General features: G+C 33.5%; 1 long non-coding RNA gene across 1 annotated transcript; it reads left to right on the top strand.

The window, feature by feature from the left end:
- The first annotated feature begins 8,245 nt into the window (after window positions 1–8,245).
- Window positions 8,246–14,180, top strand: LOC145328696 (uncharacterized). The gene is made up of 3 exons (XR_013882549.1): window positions 8,246–8,817; window positions 13,716–13,806; window positions 14,069–14,180. It is a non-coding gene; the product is annotated as an uncharacterized LOC145328696 (long non-coding RNA).
- The last annotated feature ends 677 nt before the right edge of the window (window positions 14,181–14,857 follow it).

Raw genomic sequence — 14,857 nt, 5'->3', positions numbered from 1 at the left:
TTTATTAACCATAGATCCAACAAACCCCGATCTTGGACAATTATCCTCCACCAGGAAATAAAATTCTTTATGATAAATTTATACAAGATAATAAATATGATTTTAATTGCATATTATCACATTTTACTATATTTATATGATGGTTTATATTTATTTCCCATCCAATCATTATGACATATTATTAGCGATAATAATAAATAAACAGTTTTAATAATGATAGCGGATAATGCCCATGTCTGACTAGCCAGGTGCAGTACGTAGCCCTAAGGCTGGAGCACGCCCTTGATGACGTTCGAGCGCTATTGCTGGCCGGCATAGTCAGACTAGTGAATTTGAACATTGCTGTTATAGTTCAATAATAATAAAATTCCGCAATTATGCTTCAATATGCTTGCTACACCCCCAGAAGTCAGTTCGCCTCCCTCTTTGGTTGTCCCCCACCGCCGTGCAATGCCTCCAAATGTGATTCCTAAATAGTAAAGTTAGTACAATTCTTTGGTCCTAGGACCAAGGAATAAGGTTATCAATAGATAGAAGCGCAACTCGTAACAACAATCCATAATTCATCCTATACGTCTATATTCAGTAAGACTAGGTACCTAATTACAGGGAAGTAAACAAAAAATAAAATAAAAAGTCAAGAAGTCTTAAGAATAGGTACCTAAAGAGAGTTCTACTTGCAGTAACCATGCTAGTGAGAGGGAATACAAGGGGTAAGGACAAAAGGAAGGAAAAAATAAAAATAAAAATAAAAGGTGAAAATTAAATTAAATTGGAAGTATTTTGATTTTAATTTAAGTTTTTAATTTTAGTCCAATCCTAATAAATGTATATTCAAGCGTAGAAAAGATTGAAGAAAATGTGCCCATGACCCCCCCCGCTCGGGGTGCCGCACCCCATCTGCCAAGGTCCGAACAACTATGCGTCATGAATCATGCGTCATGAAGAATAAACGAATAAAATTAACAAAAACTTGAGAATTGGATGAGTTCCAATATTCATGAATGCAACAGAAAATATTCAAAAGTGAATATTCTAAAACGTGGGTTTTGTTGCAACAAAACTGCGTCAAAATTCAATTAAGTCTGACAAAAACAAGGACAAAAAATCTTCAAGCGAGAAAAATAACGCATTTTTGTTCGAAAAACGGCATAGGACGCTGTCACCGTCGCGGCGGGAGTCACTCACCACAAGTTTCTTCACCTAACCCCACAGCATTAAGCCGTAGTCCCAGCTCAACAACAACTCCCTAAAAAAGAGAAGATTAATAAACAATTTAAGATAAGTTGAAGGAAAGATAAATTACAACCAGGAATGTAGTTAAGAAAAGAAAAGAAAATTAAAGTATTCTTTCCGGCCGCAGCCCGCAATCCCAGCCCCCGGACAAACTTAGCTTCGATTAAAGTAACTTAGAAAATGACTAAAAATAGTCAATATATCAAGTACATTAAATATTAATCTGCCACACGTCATAAAAAGGTTAAATTTAAATTTAATTGTAGTTAAGAAAAAATGAAAATTTAAACAAGTTAAAATAAAATATTTGGGTTGACATTTTACACAATTCTATTGAGTAGGTAGTTAAAGACTCTTTTTTTGAAAAGTTTAAAATCTTGGATAGTTTTTAAGTTTTCTGGTAAAGAGTTGTAAAGAGTTCTAAGACAACTTTAGAAATTTTCATGAGATCTGGAAAAACACCTGTGCTTATGCTCAGATTATAGATGTATTGCAGTGGAGCCGTAATCGGCCCCGCTGTTCTACATAACAATTTCATAGATACATCAAAAAAATCCTGGCTTTCTTTTGGCTTAATACTAGTTATTAACTCAAATGTTTTCTGCAGTGTAAGGGGGGGAACAAAGATAGTCTCTTCAATTTGTGGAGGGAGAAAATCCCTAAAGTTTTTGTTTGAGATGGGGATGTCTGGGGTTAAACTAGCACCCAAATTACCGAAGAAATTGTTGAAATGGTTGGCGATTTCTTGCTTATCGGTGATCTTGCGATCACCGACTTCAAGATAATCCATTGTTTTTGTGTGCTTTTTTACTCCCAGAACCTCCCTTAATACAGACCATACTTTTTTCCCATCCTTACCCGCAGATTTAATTTGGCTCTGAAAATAATTTTTCTTAGACCTACGGACGCTTCTAAAGTACTCATTGCGGTACGCATTGTACCGCGCCGTATTAAACTCAGAGGGATCATTGCATTTTATCCTATAGAGTGTGTTCTTGAAGGCTTTGCATTTTAAAATGTAATTATTAATATAGGGCTCCTGGGGTATGCAACGCCTGTTGTTTCTAATAGAAACTTTGGGGCAATGAATGTTATATAGGTCAATGAATATCTTTAGAAACGTCTCATAGGCCAAATCAACATTATTTAGAGTAGTAACCACAGACCAATCGGTATCATTTAGCGCATTACAAAGGTTATCATAATTCTCATCTGATAACAGGCGCTTTGTGAATGTTTGAGGTTTTTTTGTTTGTTTGAAGTTTTCTTCATAAAAAACACCAATAGTTATTTTATTTATTGCTAGCGGCTTCGCCCCTAGAGGCCTCTTGGGGCACTTGAGGAGGGGAGAGTCGAATTTGATAAACGCATTTCCTATTTCAGATTTTAAAAGAAAAAAAAAATTTTGAGGGCGGCGGGAAATTTTTTTTTTTTTGGTGGGGGTGGTTGCCCCTCCAACCCATTTTTAATTTGTTAAAAATATAAAAAAGAAATTTTTGGGGAGGTAATTTTTTTAGGGGTGATTTCTCTTGGGAGAGTGGTGGTACCCTCCCCCAAAATAATTATAACTCTTCCCGGGACCTATGAGAAGCTACCCTATTAAGGAGAACCCGATCGGTTCTGCGGTTAGCGAGATCATTCGGTACAAACAAAGAGACAGACATATAGACAAACACACTTCCTGTTACTTTATTATATGGATAAAAAATGCATATCTTGCAGAATCAATTATTTTATGAATCTGAACTGTGGCGTGCAAAGCACTCTGTCTATCCCCCCCCCCCCTCTCCCCTAATAAATTTATGGGAGGATTTTTTTTTTTGGGGTAGAGGGGTGGGGAAGGGGTATTCAAAAGCATATTTTGGATGTAAAAAGACGAGAAAATTACCTTATATGTTAGGCTTTCAATTATTTAACAAAGCGCTTAAAAATATGATAGTTAATATTTCTTTATTGGCTAAATAAAAGTTGAGACAATTTATTTTTTAATGAGGGGGGGGGGGGGGATGGTGCATTTTGTTCAACAAGGGAGTAGTTCGCACGCCTCTGTATTTTATGGAAAATTGCCTTCGTTTAGAATCAAGTTTCATATGAATCTGAAATGTTAACATAAAGGGTCTTTCAAGAGAAATGGATTTTTGCTAAAGAAAAAAGGCTCCAACTCAAAAAAATATTTATATTTTATTTTTTCGAAACTCCGATATTTACATTGCTAAATATGAAATGTTAATTTTGTAGATGCGGACAATTTGGCAGATTTTTAAATTAATTATTGGATTTTTGCATCCATAATTGAGGTGCTTCTACAAGCCTCCAAAGTTTTATAATAACGTTTTCTTATTCGTTGACTTATTAACTGGGGACTTTAACTAAAATTTGATTGGTTAGTTCATTAATTTGGGTGTCCAAACGTTTCAACCTCTAGTAGTTTCTTTAGGGGAAATTTTGTGTATGATCATTGGTGTTGTACATCAATTTATCTGCCATTGTCTTATCCTTTTACGTAATTATGTAATTTTAAGTATTCTTAAGCCTGTAAAATAAAAGTTTAATCAATGAGTGATTTACAAAACAGGGATATAGGAATGGGAATATTGTGAATTTGGCAGTCTCATTGAATTTCATAGGTGTGAAAAACACAATATTATGACAGCGGTAAAGGTATAATATTGAAATTTCTATCATAAGCAATGAAAATCTTTCAAAATTTTCATTGTACTAAAAAAACATTTTGAAATGTCTGCAACTTTTTTGTTATTGAAGCTGGAGGCTTCAAATTTTGGGTATTAGGTCTACTCGTGGCAGTCTTTTAACAGTTGAAGCAGTGTATTTTTTGCTGGGTTCTTTTAAATGTTAATGCAGTGTTAGATCCCCCCCCGCAGAGGCTAGAAATAGGAGAACGTCTACTGTGAAAATACGACGAAACCCGCTACTTCGTTTTCTTTCCATTGTCCCATCCATGTTTTATTTCAGGCCATATAGAATATGCCTGGCATGGAGATGGCGACCTGGAAACTGATTTTAATCAGCTGTATCCTGGCTGTTTATGTTGCCCAAGTATAAATTTATTATGCATGCTCTAGTAACATTTAAGTGTCCATTTTAAGAATCCCTGATTTTAAGGAAAAGTCATGGTAATGGATAAATAGACCGCTTGGCTTTCTGCTTTAATGAAAGCTTACAAGTGGTAGAGTATAACTTTTTTCAAAAGGTAGGAAATATTTACTTCTATTTAGCGGCGGTTTTCCTCAAAGTGCTTATTAAGCACAACCCCCCCCCCCCTTATCTTGAATTAATTAAAAAATAGGGGTTGAGTGAGCCGGATTAGTTGTTTAAATTAGGTAAGGATAAGATAATCTGGGTACTGTGTAGCCCCTGCAGGGATAATGTACCATAAATATAGGTCCCGCAGGCGTAAGACATTGTAAAATAACCATCCCCCTCTTTCTTTAATTCAGTTTATAAATAAGTTGAGGGGGGTGGGGTGGATAATTCAGTGCTTAATATACACTTTGAGGTAAGGTATCCATACTTTGAGGATGATGTCATCATCTTTCTTTTTCCTATTTGAGTAAATCTCTAAGAGATGTTAATCTGTTTTTTTTTATTCTAGATTTCTGCTACGAGTAAACTAGAACAAGCATATGAATCACAGATTAAAGAGGCGTAAGTATAAATTAGTAACTTGATCTTATATATATATCTGTTTATCCAATAAGATCCTGTAAGCTGCTTCGCAATCAGATCATACTTTACACAAATCTTTATCCTGGTCAGTTATTAGGCCATTTGACGTTAGGGTTGAGTTGAACTTCAACTAAAGACTAAAGTGCAAACTTTGACTCTAAGGGCACTCTAGAAATAAATAGTATACGACTTCGCCTCTATTATAAGATACTTGTGGTAGGAAGGGGATAGGGGAGTCATTTTTATGGGCGATTTCTCTTGGGGGTACGGTGTTGTGGTACACCCCCCACAAAAAAAATAGTTATAAACCTTCCCAGGACCTATGAGAAGTTACAATGTAAAGAATAACCATAACGGTTCAGTGGATAGCGAAAATCTTCGGTACAGAAAGACACACTTCCTGTTACTTTTATAAAATAATACTACATTTTTGTTGAAATGAGTAAGTCAGTAAGGAAAGGTTATACATTTAGAGATGCTATGCACCTCAAAACAATGTTAGATGTAAAAAAATTAAATTTTGTTGATCTTGTATAAAAATCATTTTTTGTCTTTTTTTAGAAATATGTCTAAAGAAGAGGCAGGACTTTATACAGCTTTGTGGGATAAATATTTTCCACCAGATAACAACAAAACAGAAACGTAAGTAAAATTTAATTTTAATTACATTGTTGGTGTTTGCTAATCTTCGGGAAGGTAAGGAGGTCATATCTCGACACCACGTCAAAACTAAAGACGTTAAACTGTTTCCTACTGCTGCTATGTCAGATGCACGACATTAATGGTTAGAGTATGGGGAATTCATTAGCCCAAAACAGGCTTGACTCAATGCCATGCACAGTTAGAACTTCTAGACAAAGATCGTGGAATCAAAGAGTTGGTTGTCTATTGGTTGTTACCTTACTTAATACACTAGGCGATTACACTAGGCGTTACACTGCAATTCAAACGCTGAGTATGTTCAAGGTGGTGTGGAGAGGACTTATACCCAAAGCGTTACTGAATATACCCAAAGCGTTACTGAATATACACATACCCAGCGAAACCTTTTAAAAAAAAGGTAGCATGCTACCTTTTTCGATATCTCTAAGAGTAGCATTTTGGCGAACTTTTGTGAGCTCGTATGATGGTAGCTAGCTAGTATTTTAGAGCTCCTACTTTAGTAGCTTCCTACCTCATAAATTATTAGCTTTTCTGCTAACTTTGGCGACCTCGAAAATACTAGCAGAAGAAATAAACGCGATGCCGCTCAAACGTAGCATTTTACAGTGTTAACACACACATACATCAAACACACAATCAACCCATGATCAAAATTGATAAGGAAAAAATATAGTTTATAAATTTGCCACTAGGGACTCAAATAATTTTTTAAAGACTCTATCAATCTTTCTGTTTTCAAACTGAAAACAATAAAAATGGTATACATAATGTTATAGAGTGTTGATAGTCTTTGGTGAAAAAAGTTATTTTTAAAAGGCATTCTTTTTTTTAAAACAACAACAATTATAGAAACATATCTTAATGATCAATATATTAAGCTGAGAATGGTATGATGTCTGCTATGTTGAAAATTTATTCAACTAAGCAATGAATTAAAACATGAATACATTGAGAGACATGAATGAGAATGACATATTCTTTCAATCTTCATCTCTCTCTCTGTCTCTATCTCTCTCTCTTTCACTCTCTTCGTCTCTCCCTCTATCTCGTCCCCCCCCCCTCCCTACATGCGCCTTCCACTTTTCTCTATGATTATAGCTTCCCCCTGAGTTTGGAGCATTTAGGAGTTCGTATAAGAAATGTTTCGAGTCGCCGTCGATATCTCCTTTGACGCATTTTAATGTGTGCTACTATTGTGCGACTTCGCTTCATACTCTGCTACGATATCGATGGCGAACTCGCATGCTACCTTTTGCTTGAAAGGACGATTTTCCAACGTTGTTCGCCAAAAAATTAGGTGTTAATTCATGGCGAATGGGATTCGAGGTAGCATAGGACTCCATACATATATTGCACGAGCTCGTAGGCGACTCTACGGAGAAATGTCTCGCTGGGTAAGGGCTATAGTAACGGTGTCAGGGACTAGTCTCTTATTTGTATTGTGGCCTCTAGAGAGGGTGGGAGAGGCTGCCTTTTCTGTTTAAAAAGAAAAAGTAAAATATATATATATATATTTTTTTTTTTTGGGGGGGGGGGGGCATTTTGTATTATGAGGTTGGTTGTACCCTTCTTCAAGATAGTAACCTTCCCTGGACCTTGAAGAAAATTCACTGTAAAGGAGAACCATTGCTATGACTATTTATCTTACTAGAATTCGAAGCTCTTGAACGGTAGGTCAAATGAACACTATCACGTGTAATGTGCAAGAACTGAATAATCAGAATATGTTCGAGTCTAAACATAATTGAAAGTATTTATTGCAAAACTGCTTAAATACAGGATATTGTTTAAGAACATACTTACATTTTTAGGACTTATTTATAGAGATTCTTCGCTTAAAACATAGTACCTTGATGTAATTCCTATTATTCCAAAAATCAGATGAATAGGATAATTATAACACATAAAAACAGTTTGTAGAATAGCAATAAGATAGGAAAATTTTAAATAGCTTCCCTTTTAAAAATAAGAAACTTTGTTTGAACAGTTATACCTACACCCCGCACTATTCCCACGTTGGATATGAAGTTATCATAATTATACCAGGTAGGAAAAGTAATCTATCCAAGCATATCAAGGTTTTAACTATATTTGGATAGAGTATCTACACCCTTCCATTAAAATGTACACATCCCTCCAAAAAAATATTTTTTCTACTTTTTCTTGAAAGAAGGTGTCCTAAGCCCAGTTCACAAAAGGTAAAAGGTCGACTGAGAGAAATTAGAGGTCAACCTTTTTTGAGGTCAACCGTTTTTCAGTCGTACTTTTGAAAATATACTCAGAAAAAAAAATATTTAATGTTCCTTTTTCCCTGAGCAAACAGCTGTTCAGTTAGCTTCTAAAAATTTAGACGGACGTCCTCATGATCCCTAAAAAATAATTTCAATAATATTAAATTTTTCTTGAAAATTAAAAAATGATATCTGCAATCTTAAAGTACTTTGAATGTAATTAGTTATCGAAATCAAAATTAAATATTTTGGTGTTAAATTAATTATAGAAATTTTGCATTGTTGAAGAAACGTCTATCAAATTTATAATAATTTTTTTACAACCTACAGCTGTGAATTGAGCTTAATCAGCTGATAAAAGTCTGACTAACTTTGAAAAAATGGCGGACCAAAACAAACTTATCGAAATTACATTAAAATTAACATTTGTTACAAATAATACTTATTCTTTAAAATGCATTATTATATTATATTTATTTTATTTGTGATATTTTCATGTATCACAATATTAACGTGTGCTTAAAGTTAATAAAAATCTTGCGATGCGAGGCGGGGAGAAGGGTTGGTTTGGGATATAGGTTACTTGTGCCATGTATAATTGTGTTTGCTTAAGCATAAGCTCTTTAAATGAAACTCATTAGTTATTATGTACACTATAAACGTTGGAAACAATATCATCTGATTCTCTTTATAAATTAATACATAAACTGTAGTTAGGGGGAATTTCCAGACTTTATATTATTTTTTTACGTTGTTAGTTTACGTTATATATGTTTAAAATATATATATGTTTAAATATGCAAAATATAACATTCCTTATAGGTATGGTGTATAGGAGGACGCAAAATAATTTATCTTTTGGTGATATATCCCTGTTTTGTTACATATACTCAAACGTTGAAATCTTTTCAGATATTAACTGAAAATGAGGTGCAATCTTTTTTCAAGAAGATGAGTGACGCGGGATAGATTTTGAACGATTTTTTATCAAACAAAACAGGTTTTACATTTTTTTCTTTTGATGTACAATACAAACCACATACCAAAACTTGCAGCCGACACTATTAAAATATTCAAAAAAGTAAAAAGGCAAAAAAGAACTAGAGTAAGTTATTTTTCCTAAGCTTTTTATGTTGTTTAATATATTACGTTTCTGTTAAAATAGTTCAACGAATGCAAAAGTTTTAGCTAATCACCCCCCCCCCCTTTGGCTTCCCCTTTTTTTATCCCTTAAAGGTTTTACACCCCCCTAGTTAAACTGGATTTTGACCTCTTCGCTCATGGTATTATTAAGTAAGGTAACACCACATAGACAACCAACTCTTTGATTGCACGACCTTTAACTTGAAGTCTTACTCTTAACTATGCATGGTAATAAGTTGTGTTTGTTTTCGGCCAATGCATTCCCTTACTCTAACTATTCAATTGCGTATATTGCATAGAAGCAGTAGGAACCATTTTTAACTTCTCTAGTACTGTCGCGGTGTTAAGCTGAGATTCGTAACTATCACATCCCCGACAACGAGCGGATGCAAAATGTGTTAAACCATGGTCACGGGGATAAAAACGCTGGATTTTAGAACAGCAATATATTTATCAATCGGGATTCATAATATTAGTGATTGCTTCGTCCCTAACCTCTTGACGAGGCGAGAATAATAGTCTAAAACCTACCCAAAGCATTTATAAAGTTTCGCTGTAATAAATCAATTAGGATGAGTATTTTATAAATTTATGAGATCTTAAGCTTCAAACTGTCTTCTTTATTATTACAATTTGTCTATTTGCTTCACCTCTAGCCCCGAGCTAGGTCAGAAAAATAGCACCCAACGAAATGTATACAGCTTCTATGAAAAGTAAAACCACGTTGGACCAGCAATATCTGAGATATTTATCTACGCCCTAGCCTCTACATGACGAGATCTTAGCTTTATTCATGAAAAACGTTTCTACTTTATATTTTAGGAAGTATGTCCTTCTGCCTTTTATTGAATTAAAAGATACTTTAGTCGTTGATTCTTTCATTAACATGGAATTGTCGTTCACTTAACCATACCTAACACAACACTAGAATATTCTAGATTAATTTAGAGTTCCAGTTACTTCATTTAATCTTAACAATAACGAGAAAAAACTAATAATGACAACACTGTGAGCTACAATTGAATCAAGACAAAAGTAAGTGCCGAGCCCTGGGACCTATGTAGGGTGAAAATAGACATAAATCCTTGATGATTCCAGGTGGAGACAAAATATTTCAGCGGGGTCTTTTGGTTTTTTTTCAATTTAAAGTTCTGAAAAAAAATTAAAAAAAATATGAAAATCATTAATAAAAACCAAACAAAAAATAATTTTCAATATTTTTTTTCACAAAAAGATACAAACAACTTATATACATGCCATAAGCTTTAAAAAAATCATAATTTTCAAATTTAGACCTTTAATATAACGATTTTTAGAAAAAACCTAACAACAAATTCTAACATACTTCTGATGAACATAGCAATAAAACGTCTTTTGCAAAATATTTAACATCAAAAATAAATAGCACTTACTAAAGACTTTTTTTCATTTAAACTTATACTTTTCACATTAATTAACTTTAAAGATTGATTTTTTAAAAAGAAAGGTTGCGTGATTTTTTTATTCATAATTAATTGCCTAATTTTGAGATTCAGATAAAAAACCTTACTGCTTTATATCATGGGATACTCTACGAGCAGCGGCTACGCCTCTAGAGGCATTTAGGGGCCCTTAGTTTGGGGGGGAAGACGAACCCCCCCTTACAGTTACAGTTTTTTTTAATGAAAAAGTTAAAAACATTTATTTTGGAGAGTTAATTCTCTTGGGATAGTGATGGTACCCTTACCCAAAATAGTAATAAACCTTACCAGGACATATAAGAAGCTACCATGTAAAGGAGAACCATATTGGTTCAGTGGTTAGTGAGATCCCTTGGTGCACAAAGACTCACATAGAACCTGTTACTTTATTATAAAGATACATATATACACAGAAACTCTACAATCAGAGTATGTCTGTTTGTTCATCCGTCTGTCTAATAACATTACAGAATATATTTATTTGGTACTAGCGGCTACGCCCCTAGAGGCCTTTAGGGGCACTTGAGAGGGGAAGAAGTGGTTGAATTCTACAACTAGATTTTTATTTTAGACTTAAAAAGAAAAAGTTATTTTTTGTGTGTGAAATGGGGTCCTTTTTTAGGGGGTGATTACTCCTAGGATGGTGGAGGTACCCTCCCAAAAAAAGTTATGAACCTTCCAAGAACCAATGAGAAGGTACATAGAAAAAAAAGAACCATTGATCATTGTTAATTACTATTCAGGGATCTAAAGGAATAAGACAATGACCGCTAAATTGATTTACATTCCCAAATATGATACATGGATAACCCTTCTGTATGTTTCAGTTAATAGTTGAAACGTTGGGCACTTAATTTAATAATCCAACCAAACAAAAATTGCAACAGGTCCCCTAAGTAGTTAAGCCAACGAACAACAAATTGCTATATTAAACTATGGGAACTAATAATGTAATAAACAGCCCATTGTCCCATCTCGTTTTTGTATCTGTATGTTACACTTGATATTTTCTTTATTTGTATTCTTTTAAACGTAAGAGCTTCACTAATTATGGATGTTGTCTTTTTCCCTTGTTAAATCCAATTACCTAAATCTGAATATTCTTTGAGGTTGATAATTACAATTATATTTTATTAAATGGAAAAAGAACAATTTAATCATAATTCAAGATAAAAATTATTTCATCACTAGCGGTTTTGCCCCTAGAGGCATCTAGGGGGCTCTTGATAAGTGGGGGGAAGTTGACCCCTCCCCTACTTTCAGTTATAGTATGTAAAAGAAATTTTTTTTTTAAATGTTTGGTAGGAACTCATTTTTTTCTAAACTCAAAACTTCTCAATACCATGAAAAGCTGGAACCAAGAAGAACTATATCAGTTAAGCGGTTACAAAGAATCTTCGGTACCGACAGACACCCTCACACACACACACAAACACACAAACAGACGGACAAAGAAACTGTTACTTTTATATAAGGATTAATAGACACTAAACTACTCCTTAATATGTTGATCCTATTATCAGTCTAAAAGATAGGTCAATAAAGAAGAACCAAATTGGTCCAGCGGTTAGCAAGAATTTTAGGCACAGACAGAAATCACACGGACATCCTATCTTTTTTATACAAGGATATAACTTTTAAACGATAGGAAATTTTTTTTTTCCAGATGATATTTCTCTCCCTTCTTTAAAGCACTAAATAGATTGATGTCTGTTTGTCCATCTTTCTGATGCTTAAGAACTGATATGGTTCTTTTTTTACTTTATTATGTAGCTTCTCATTGGTCCTTGGAAGGTTCATAACTTTATTTGAGAAAGAAAAGAGAAATTGCCCCTTAAAAAAGGACCACAACACACAAAAAAAAACTTTTTCTCGTATTCATTCGAATCCGGTGGATAGGAACCGGTTCTCATCCATACGAAAAAACTATGTCTAGCATCGTATTATATCCAGCTTTCTACGAATATAGAATGTACAATCATAAGATTAAAACCAGTTTTTTTAGCCGGTGCCTTCGGCACCTCGGGGCTAAAAAAACTAGTTTTAATCTCATAATTGTACTTTCTATATCCGCGGAAAGCTGTTTATAATACGATGCGAGAAATAAATATTCTTTTTAAGCCTAAAATAAAAATATAGTTGTTGAATTCAACCCCTTCTTCCCCTCTTAAGTGTCCCTAAAGGACTCTAAGGGTGTAGTCGCTATAGCAAAATAAATATATTCTGTATTGTTTTTATACAGACGGATGAACAAACAGACATACTCTGATTGTAGAGTTTCTTTGTATATATGTTTCTTTATAATATAGTAACAGGTTCTATGTGAGTCTTTGTGAACTATGGTTCTTCTTTACATGGTAGCTTTTCATATGTCCTGGTAAGGTTTATTACTATTTTGGGGAAGGGTACCACCACTATCCCAAGAGAATTAACTCTCCAAAATAAATGTTTTTGACTTTTTCATTAAAAAAAACTGTAATTGTAAGGGGGGTTCGACTTCCCCCCCAACCAAAGGGCCTCATATGCCTCTAGAGGCGTAGCCGCTGCTAGTAGATTATCCATTAATAAAAAGTTTTTATCTGAATCTAAAATTAGGCAATTAATTATGAATAAAAAATCACGCAACCTTTCTTTTTGAAAAAATCAATCTTTAAAGTTAATTAATGGGAAAAGTATAAGTTTAAATGAAAAAAAGTCTTTAGTAAGTGCTATTTATTTTTGATGCTAGATATTTTGCAAAAGACGTTTTATTGCTATGTTCATCAGAAGTATGTTAGAATTTGTTGTTAGGTTTTTTCTAAAAATCGTTATATTAAAGGTCTAAATTTGAAAATTATGATTTTTTTAAAGCTTATGGCATGTATATAAGTTGTTTGTATCTTTTTGTGAAAAAAAATATTGAAAATTATTTTTTGTTTGGTTTTTATTAATGATTTTCATATTTTTTTAATTTTTTTTTCAGAACTTTAAATTGAAAAAAATCCAAAAGACCCCGCTGAAATATTTTGTCTCCACCTGGAATCATCAAGGATTTATGTCTATTTTCACCCTACATAGGTCCCAGGGCTCGGCACTTACTTTTGTCTTGATTCAATTGTAGCTCACAGTGACAAGATACTTTTAATTTTAAAAGTATGAACTAAATTTTGAACTTAATCAGAACCTTCACTGTAAGAGAGAACCATAGCGGTTCAGCATTCAGTTAAATCTTTCAGTACACACAGAAAGACATCCTATTACTGATATTAGGATGTATACCAATAATACTGTTGTTTATGTTATTTATAAATTTTAGGGTGTAAGCAGACTGGCCTACAAGCACTTATATACAACACTCCTTTCACCACCAACATAATAAAATTTGTCTGCACACTACATCCTATAAGGTAAATATGCGCAGCATCTCTTTTAAAGGATAAGACTTCACTTTATTTATTTAAAGACAATAAAATCCCCTCCTTTCGTAAAGTTTTCCTATGTGGCTTTATAAGTATAGCCGCTAGTACCTATGTATCTTGTATGTATCTTAATTACCAAATGAGAAAATATTTCCCCCATAAAACGAAAAACAAAATGAATTATGCAGTACCTTTGCTTCTAAAACAAATGGTTAGAATCTACTATTTAATTAAGTATTGTTTTTTTCAGGAAACAATGACGTTTAGTTGCATGGAAGAAAAAAAACATTCAAATATTAATATTTTAAGATTCCTAATTATACTTAAATGATTTGTAACAAAATAAAATAAGATAATTCTTATATTTTTATTAATTCTTTGGTTTAATGTGTGAAGCTACTCTTTAATTCCACGTTTTAAATATGATCTTTTCTGTTCTGTATCCCATAGCAGCTGGTCATCCCTATGGTATGGGAGGCTATTATCTCAGACTCATATTTTTTTTCGATTTTCTTTATATTCTATTATATTTATCAGGAATCTAATGGGATAAGACAATTGCCGATAAATTGATGTACATCCCCAATGATAACATAAAAATTACCCCTTCTGTAGATTAATATTAGTTGTTAAAGAATTTGAACACTCAACTTAATAAACCAACCAATCCAAATTCAGTAAAAGTCCCCAAAGTCAAATGCAATGGTAGTATCCTCTATATTATGATAAACAGGTATGAATCTGTTTTGCTTTTATTCTTTATGAAAAAGAAAAGAGGAGGCGTCGAACCTAACACGTTTTTCTGTCTGACTCAAAGGAGCTCGCTCATTACTGGAATTATATGTTTCACCTTTACAGTAAAGCTTCTTACAAGTCCTGGTAAGGTTCATTTTTATTTTGTGGAGTAGGTTATTCACCAAGATGAGAAAAAAAAAATTAAGATTTAAGGGTAAACCACACAGCCTCCATCCTCTTCTAGAAGCGTAACCGATGTATTATATACAGTAAATTGGCCCAGAAAGAGGCCTAAATCATATTT

This window comes from Acartia tonsa, chromosome 9 (genome assembly GCF_053477335.1).
Source record: "Acartia tonsa isolate MP-2025a chromosome 9, ASM5347733v1, whole genome shotgun sequence".
Taxonomy (NCBI): Eukaryota; Metazoa; Arthropoda; class Copepoda; order Calanoida; family Acartiidae; genus Acartia; species Acartia tonsa.
The sequence above is the reverse complement of the archived record's forward strand: the minus strand, read 5'-3'. Positions and strand labels throughout refer to the sequence as shown.